The sequence below is a fragment of the Musa acuminata genome, chromosome BXJ2-1 (genome assembly GCF_036884655.1).
Source record: "Musa acuminata AAA Group cultivar baxijiao chromosome BXJ2-1, Cavendish_Baxijiao_AAA, whole genome shotgun sequence".
Taxonomy (NCBI): Eukaryota; Viridiplantae; Streptophyta; class Magnoliopsida; order Zingiberales; family Musaceae; genus Musa; species Musa acuminata.
In genome coordinates, this window is record NC_088338.1 from 18915208 (window position 1) to 18925000 (window position 9793).

The following is a 9793-nucleotide window of genomic DNA, read 5'->3' on the forward strand; positions in this document are numbered from 1 at the left end:
AAAATGGAAAGGGAAGAGACGACGACAGATACGTGATACTCCGACTTGAGTTACGAGATATACGCCACGTCGTTCATATCGCGACAAAAGTTGTCATCTGTGGAGAAAGAATGAGATATTGATGCTTTAATTTGTTCGTGGGTTAAGTCGGGACTCGATTGCCCGGTGGTCGTGTCGCGCAAGCCTCGGTTGGTGAGGGTGCGTCTGGACCAAGTCAAAAGTGGGACCCACGGAAACACCCGTTCTATCATTTCTGTCCGGGACCCACCATGTGGCCAACACACATGAAGTGGGTCGAGTGCGTTACTGCAAGAGTCGAGCATACTCTTACTCGTATTCTTATTCAAAAATATAATGCAAGGATTAAATGTTCCAAATTGTTAGGTTTGCTTTGGCTTGAAAATAATGGACAGAATAAATCGATTTTAAATGACCATTTAAATGAGAAAAATTGGATTTTAAGTGGCCTAATGAGTCCAATTAATTAAGTTTATCAAATTATAGGTCGAACCCAATATTATTTCTTTAGCAATATAAAATTACTTCGTAGTCAATTGTCTGATACTAAAAGAGTAAAATATTACATCTAAAAAGCAAGAGATGCATCACATTTTCTTCTCTCCATCTGCGATCGGTACCATTCATTGATTAGTTTGTAGGAATGCAGTGGTTGAGTGGATCCCATGCACCCCAACTTGGAGAATCATGGAGAGCATTACCAAAGTGGAGAATAAAGATAAAGATGGATTGATGCCATAGTTTGTCATGACCTCCATTTCAATATTGAGAGAGGTTTGCCATCATGTTATGATGTGAAAATAATCTCAACATGAACTTATCCATGACAAGGGATACAAATAATAGCTAGTGTTGACTTTTAAGGTTGTAGTCATGTATTCTGAACTTTTAATATTTTCCATCATAAAAATGTTATAGTACATTCAGTGAATGAAGACTGAAATGTCCATTCACAAGATCGAATAAAATAATGTGCATCCTCTCTATCATTCATTGACTTGTGGAGGGTATTTTTATGACACTTTTATTTTAATATATAATATGTAATATTGAATTGGTTTATAGGGATAAATTATTGTTCTAGTATTAATTCATAACTTGAATTGAAAATTTTGGATATATAATTTTTGTATATCACGTGAATAGGTCAGCTACTTTGCCTAAACTATGTAGCACCCTTAAGATTACACAACTTAAGATTACACAAGCATCTATCGACAAAATGTTTTATCTTCGATTGACTCTTAGAATAAGATTAATTTATTACTACTATTTTGGGTTAATATTTTATTCTTATAAAGTTGATGGTGAAATTATATGATTTGATGGCATTATTAATTTCTAACAAAGAAGAGAACAGGCCTTAAGATGATGAAAGGACACACAATGCTCCCTTGAGTGGAATCATGTGTTCAACAAGCGGGATCATGAAACAAAAAGCTGTGACTCCCGGAAGGGTAGTCGAGTGTTTTTACTAAATTAGATTGTTGGCAGCTGGAATGATCCATCAGTGTTTGGTGGCTTGTTTCAAGAGGGAAAGCAAACCAAGATAGCAGACAAGGATTCTAAGGAGCAATGGCTTTGTCTTGCGACGTTGATGACCGAGGACGTTGAGTTGTCAGTGCCAGACAAGACCACGGTAAGCTTCAATGCTTCATCTAACTATAGGTGGCATCAGAGACTTAGGTTGCATTTTGTGGTCGCTGCACAAGAGAATGGATAGAGAACTGATGGCCTGTCAGATCAGTTGTTTTAACTTAGAATAGTTCACTTGATGTCGATTGGGAGATACACCTATAAATTGCCATTGCAAGTATAAAGAAAAAACTTTTTTTAAACATAAAATATGTACTATGTCGTATGTAATATGAAATTATTTTTATATCAAGATTAAAATTAAATAATGATAGATCGGATTTACGATGTGTTTATTTGGAAGGAACCTTATAACATCTATAGGGGCATCGTTTTCATGTCCGAAGAACTATCGTCGATATGCAAGGAGAACTAGACTCTTCTCCTCTCTTCCTATTTTTTCACATAACCACTTACATTGATAGATTAGGAATAGGAAGGATGAGAGAGAAACTATAATATCTCAATGTCGCACATTCACCATATAACTATATGTAGTTGCCAGTCATAGGTGCCATACAAACCAATCATATGAGTGATGACACGTGTGACTTGACATGCGATCTTTTTTACTTATTATTATTATTTGATATTTTATCACTTTATATTGCCTATTGCATGAATATATTACGATATTTATGGATCTATGCAATAGGAATCGGATCATGATGAAATCACGAAAATGAGACCAATTCGCCTTTAAACACATATCCTAAATAATCATAATCATAGGTTACTTAATAGGGACATCGAGATAACCAGACAGACTGGTGTGTTGTATACCTGTCCATATGATGGATGCAGTCGATCTCATAGCTGCTTATGTGGGGACACTAGGGATACAGTGCCGGTGCTCATTGAAGAATAAGTTCACTGATTGATCTGCTTAGAATGTTGGATGATTGATGGTTCCTTATTATTAGACAGCGATTCTGTCGTCCCAGTGGTGTATATAGTCTTTAGACTTGAGATACCAAGGATGTCTTGTATGAATACTTTACTTTTTGATACCAGACTTATAGATCTAGAGGTTCTAGATCTAGCATAACCGGTCATCGGGAGTGATAGCCAACCTTATGAGAGCTATTGAGTATCGATAGAGGATCATCTGCTCTCAGTGTCATGAGAGGAATATCCCATGTATTTTGCTCAGACAAATCCCTAGCTATGGTCATTCGGATTGAGAGAGAAAGAGTTCTCTAGGAGAATCTGATTAGAGTGAGACTCATGCAGAAATTGTATGGGCCTGACAGCACTATGCTTGGTATACGGTCTCTAGAATATTAGATAGATAACGGACTATAGGTACATGATAACTGAGGATAGATATGTCCAAAGGATTGGATTCCCTTATATCATTTGGGAACTACGACATAGTGGCCTAGTACGTCCACAGTCCATGAGTTAAGTGAATTATTATAGAGATAATAATTCACTGAGCTAGAAGGAGTTCTGACAAGTATGACTTACGGCCAACTCGATATTGGGCCTAGAGGGTCACACACATATGGTAGGCGTTGTAATGAGTAGAAGTTTGGATATGAGATATTGGGCCCCTATCTTATTGGATATCTAATTTTTATGATCGAGTCGACACTAAGAAGGGGGTGGGTGGGTGGGTGAATTAGTGCAACAATAAAAACGTCGATTTTGAAAACTCGATCAATAAAATCGTATTGGAAAAATGTTTAACTAAAAAGTGTACGGAAGTATAGTGAAAGTAAAGTAGTTTGCAATGAAAGTAAAGAGCAAAATAGAAATATAAACCAGATTTTTATAGTGGTTCGGTCATTGTGACCTATATCTACTCCCGATTCCTCTTCACTCAAGGCCATCGGCTTTTACTACTGATCTTCCTTCAATGGGCGAAGATCAACTACCCTTTTACACTCGATTCTCCTTTTGACAAGTTCACGAGAGAACCTTTACACCCCCACTACCTCCTCTCTTAAACTTCACCAACACTTAGAGCTTTGAGAAGAGTTCTCTCAAGATTACAATAACTTTTTTATTTCTTTTTGCTCTCAGTTCTTGTGTCTTTTGAGCAAGGATGAGAGAGGTATTTATAGGCCCTAAATGGATTCAAACTTGGAGCCTAAAAATATCTCATCCTCAGTTTTCGGGGTACTGGCGATACCACCGCCTGTAGCACTGACACTATGTGGTACCACCACTTGACACAGTCTCAGAGGCTGTGTCTAGGTGGTACCACCGCCCAGACTAGCGGTACCACCACCTGATACAATCCTGGAGACTATGCCATCGACGGTTCTACCTGTTGGGTCACTATTTGGGTCTTTCACTTGAAACAACATAGCCCAAACTTGGCCCAAATTGGCCCCTAATTTAGTTGCCCCAATTCCAACCCAATTACACCTAAAACCTACTTCGATCTAAATAATTATTACAAAGCTAAATCAAATATTGTTCAGCATGTCATTGGTTCATCGACGTCTCGTCTAATTCTTCGGCGCATCGTCCTCTCTTGCGGCCTATTGCCCAATCGACTAGTTGACCTCCGTAACTCTGATTTCCTTGGTGTAATTTTCTCTCTTTTTGGCTCGATGCCTAAACCCATGGCCTGAAGCCTTCTACAGATACATCGACTGATCGTCCGGCTCGACGTCCAATTTTATAACATATTCCACTTCGACCCAACATGATTCTTCTTGCTTTAATTGTATCTCCCTGATCGAAGCTTCCTACGCCACTCAAAACATAGATCAGATCACAAACACATCAATTGATTTCATCATCAAAATCCGAGATTCAACAATCTCTCCCTTTTTTATGGTGACAAATAATTGATAACAGAGTTTAAACTAAACTCTCCCTATCAATATATCATATTGATAGAACTCTTGAATTCAAAAATCCAAGTAACATGTCATTATAAAATCATGCATAAAATTTTAATATCGTCATCATACTTCTCTTCCTTTGTCATCAACTAAAAGGAGAAGTATATCTAGTCAGTTTTTTTATATATACAAGTTTTATAACATACAAGCTAGCAAATTTTTTATCACTTTACAACATGATGATCATCAAATCATCATTAATTTTAAAGATGTGCAAGATTACAAATTTTGTAAGTTTACATATTTCCTTCTTAAGATAGGCAAAATAGTACTTTGCTTCTCTTGAGATTGCAAGTTCTTTCTTCTCTTTTGAGAAGTGAAAGCTAGCAAGTTTTGCCTTTCTAGCAATTTTGCTATTCAAGCTAGCATATTTTTGCCAATTTTTGTGATGCACAAGCTAGCAAGACTATCTCCCTTAGATATGCAAGCTTGCAAGTTTTGCCTTTCTTTGCAAGCTAGCAATATGCTTTTCTTGAGAGGTGCACACTAGCAATTCTTTCTCCCCTTTTGTCATAGGCAAAAGGAGGGGAATAGCACAAATGTATAAATATTCAAATCATTACATGGAAGATATTAAGAAAAATTTGATGATGAGATATACTTTATGAATACAAGAAATTATACAAAAAAAATCATATCATGAAAGATAAGATCATGTGAATACCAAAAGACATGATTAATTTTGATAAATAATCTCTTTAATAAAATGCAAGAAGTCATTTGAGTAAAGAGTGGAGGGTCTTGATTTATATAAAGAAAATCTCAAGTTATAATTATGAGAATTCTAGATCATGATATAGATAAAGACATTCCTATAGCAAAAGGAGTAGAGAATACATAAAGGATCTGGATTCATGTATAATATCTCTCAATTCATTATGAATCATAAAAAAATTATAATTTCAAAAAATCATGATTCATTTAGAAAAATTTTTCTCTTTAGTAAACGATAAGAAGAAACATAGCAATGATACAAATCATGATTCATTTGAATAGTAGATAGCAAAAAGAAACATCGAGGATAAAAGATCTCGATTCATATAGAATAAATCTCAAGTTATAAACATCAAGAAATCAAGATAAAAATCATGGTTAGATGAAACTCATCCAAATTCAAATTAACAAATCATCAAAATCACTTTTAAGATATTCAAAATGAAATAAATAAATTTATCAATTTCTTATTGAAAAATCGATAAGATAGAGATATTTTCAAAATGCATTCCTTTTTTAGTTGTTTCAATTCATGTGATTAATTTCATACAAGCATGTCCTTATCCTTTTTTTACCAAATCAAAATATATATCATCTTTTAAAACGAAAGTGCAAGATTTATTATGACAAAAATCAATAAGCCATAAATCACAAAAATCATGATGCATAATTTTGAAATATAAGCTCATTAAGCATGATTTCAAATCATCATCATTATGCATCATTACGTTATTACATCATTAAATCATCAAGCATGGTTTCATTGAACATAAAACATCTTCAATCTAAAAGCAATATAGAAATCATTAAGATACACATTATTGCTTTTTAAAAATATACATGGGATTAATCTTATTAGGTGTATAAGCATTATATTTAAATCTAATATTTTGTTCCTTTATTATAAAGAGATGCAATTGTCATGATCAATTTTTTATTTTTCAAAAGCACTAGAAAGAAAAGCATGATCTTTTTGTATATTTTTTTTTTACTAACTAATTTAAAAACAACTCATGAAAAGCATCAAGTTATTTCAAAATAAACTAAGGGGGTTTTGGTTACCTCATCTTCGGATGTACTCGATTCATCCTTGATGCTTCCTTCTTCTTTGACAACTTCTTTTTCAGTTTTATATACTCATCTTTGGAGTGCCCCGACTTCTTGCGTTCATAGCAAGTAGTTGTGTTATTTTTAAGTTTGTTTTTATTCTTTGATTCTTGTTTCATGTATTTTTTAAGCTTTATTGTTAAGAATTCAAAGTTATCATCACTTGAGCTTTCACTCGAGTGGTCTTCTTAAGTTCTAAGTGTCAAATCCTTCATGTTCTTTGAAAGGTTGTTCTCAAGTTCGTCATGTGCCACATAAGTCATTTCATAGGTCATTAAAGACCCAATAAGTTCATCAAGTGAAAATAGTTCAAATCCTTCACTTCTTATTATATTGCGGTTACTTTCAGATCCCAATTTTTAGAAAGAGATTTTTGAATCTTGTTTACAAGTTCAAGATTAGAAAAAGATTTACCAGGTACTTTTAAACTATTGACCGTTGAATCTCAGATTTTAATGATGAAACTAATTGATAGTATTTATGATTTAATCTACGTTTTGAGTGACGCAGGAAGCTTCGATCAGGGAGAGATAATTAAAGCAGAAAGAATCATGTTTGGCCGAAGAAAAACATGTCAGAAGATTGGACGTCACGTTGGAGGATCGGTCGACGTATCGACAAAAGGCTTCGGGCCATGGTTTCGGGTATCGAGCCAAGAAGAGTGGATATTGTACCAAGGATATCAGAGTTATAGAGATCAACTGGTCGATTGGGCAATAGGCCGCAAGAGAGGACGATGCGTCGAAGAATCGGACGAAGCGTCGATGAACCAATGATATGCAGGACAATATGATTCATGCTTAGTAATAATTGTCTAGATTGAAGTGTATTTTATATGTGCAGAATTAACTACGATAGCAAGGCATAAAGCAAAATAAAATCCTAGAGTCAAGAATGCAATTTCGTTGGGAGTTCGAGAGTTCGTCAGAAGTCCGGATGTTCGTCAGAAGTTCTGCCGGAATTGACCGAGAAGTCCAAGAGCTTGCCAAAGAAGCTCATTGGAACTCTCTAAGAAGATCGTCATGAAGTCTAGGAGCTTGCTAGGAGTCTGCTGGAATATTGCCGAGAGATCGTCGAAAGTTCACCGGAAGATCGCTAGAAGAAACCTAGACTTACGAACTTTGTTTAGCTTAGTAAATGTATTAAAATTCATAGTTAGCACATAATTAGGATTATAATTGGGCCAACCCAATTAGGGGATAGTTGGGGCCAAGTTTGGGCTGTGTTGGGCTAAGAGAAAAGCTCAAACAATGACCAAACATATGAAATCGTCGTGGCACAGTCTTCGAGAATGTGTTAGGCGGTGGTACCACTAGTCTAGGTGGTGGTACCTGTTGAATCTCATATTTTGATGATGAAACCAATTGATAATATTTATGATTTAATCTATATTTTGAGTGAAGTAGGAAGCTTCGATCAGGAAAAGAAAATTAAAGTAGAAAGAATCATGTTGGGCCGGAGAAAAACACGTAAGAAGATTAGACATCGCACCGGAGGATCGGTCGATGTATCGACAGAAGGCTTCGGGCCATGGTTTCGGGCATCAGGCCAAGAAGAGAGGATATTACGCTAAGGATATCAGAGTTGCGGAGGTCAACTGGCCAATTGGGCAATAGGCCGCAAGAGAGGACGATGCGTCAAAGAATCAGATGAAGCGTCGATGGACCAATGACATGTCGGACAACATGATTCGTGCTTAGTAATAATTATCTATATCAAAGTGTGTTTTATATGTGTAGGATTAATTATGATAGCAAGGCATAAAGCAAAATGAAGTCCTAGAGTCAAGAACGCGATTTCGTTAGGAGTTCGAGAGTTCGTCGGAAGTCCGGACGTTCATCGAAAGTTCTATTAGAATTGACCGAGAAGTCCAGGAGCTTACCAAAGAAGCTCATTAAAACTCTCTAAGAAGATCATCGTGACATCCAGGAGCTTATTGAGAGTCCGTTGGAACATTACCGAGAGATCGTCGGAAGTTCACCAGAAGATCGTCGGAAGCTCGCCGGAAGAAACATAGACTTACGGACTTTGTTTAGCTTAGTAAATACCTTAAAATTAGTAGTTAGCATATAATTGGAATTAAAATTGGGCCAACCCAATTAGGGGATAGTTGGGCCCAAGTTTGGGCTATGTCGGGCCAAGAGAAAGGCCCAAAGAGTGACCAAACAGGTGAAACCATCATGGCATAGTCTTCGAGAATATGTCAAGCGGTGGTACCGCCGGTCTTGGTGGTGGTACCACCAAGACTCAGTCTCCAAGACTATCAGGCAGTGATACCGCCAGTCTGGGCAGTGGTACTAGCCAGTGTCTTGCTGTAGGCAGTGGTACCGCCTAGTGCAGGCGGTGGTACCGCCCATACCCTAAAATTTTAGGGGATTTAAATTTTGGCTCCATTTTTGAAGCCATTTAGGGTCTATAAATACCCTAGCTATTCTTGCATGGAGTAGCAAAAAAAAAGAACAAAAACTCTATGTTTCTAGGGTTGAAAACCCTTGTAAAGTATAGAGTCCATCCTCCTAAAATTTAGAGATCATTCTAAAGGAGAGTGTAAGGGAAGCTTTGTAAAAAGGGGGTATAAAGGTTCTCTCCTGAGCCTGCAAAAGGAGAATAGAGTTGTAAGAATAAGGTTGATCTACGCTTATTAAAGGAAGATCATTAGTGGATGCCGGTGGCCTCTGCAAACTGCCTCCATTGCTTTACGTCAACTATACTTCCGTTTACTCTTAAGTTGAAGAACTTTCCGAAATGATTTTCATCGAAAATGATTTCATCGTACGAACGTCATTTTAATCAATGAAAGTTTTCCGTAATCCCCCCCCCCCCATTGCTTTTGATCCCAATAGGGTGTAATTTGGTGAAGTACCCAAACCGCATAAAGGGATCCAGCATAGAAGATGACACATGGAGCGGAAGCATAGAGCTTTCCTTGGACAAAGGTCAAGGATATAAACTCTTGCAGAGGCAAGAGCAGGATCATATTGTTCCATGGGTCCTTCATTTTGATGGAGCAGACTCATCTTGCATGGTGCCAAAGATGAAGGGAGCTTTTGGGCACATGCACCTTATCTCGGAGAAGCATTTGACGGAGGAACTAAGGTAACTCAACTTACGAAAGCGAAGTTGGGTTCAAACGGCCTTGGTACGGGGCAAGAGGACGTAGAGGCGGGTACTCTTAATGAATATGCCACAGTGTTACCATTCAAGTTACCACAGTGATGGTTAATGATACCTAATATCAGACAGTAATTATATAGTCTCAATTGTGTGTTTGGTCCTTAAACATAAGACACCAAAGATGCCCTAGAAGTTTCAGATCTAGAAGTCCTAGATTTGGTATAGTCAATTCTCGGGAATGACAACTAACCTTACGAAGGTAATTAAGCATCAACAAAGGAGTATCCACTCTTGGTATTATGAGAGGATATCTCATATATGTTCACTTAGATAAAATCTCTGGC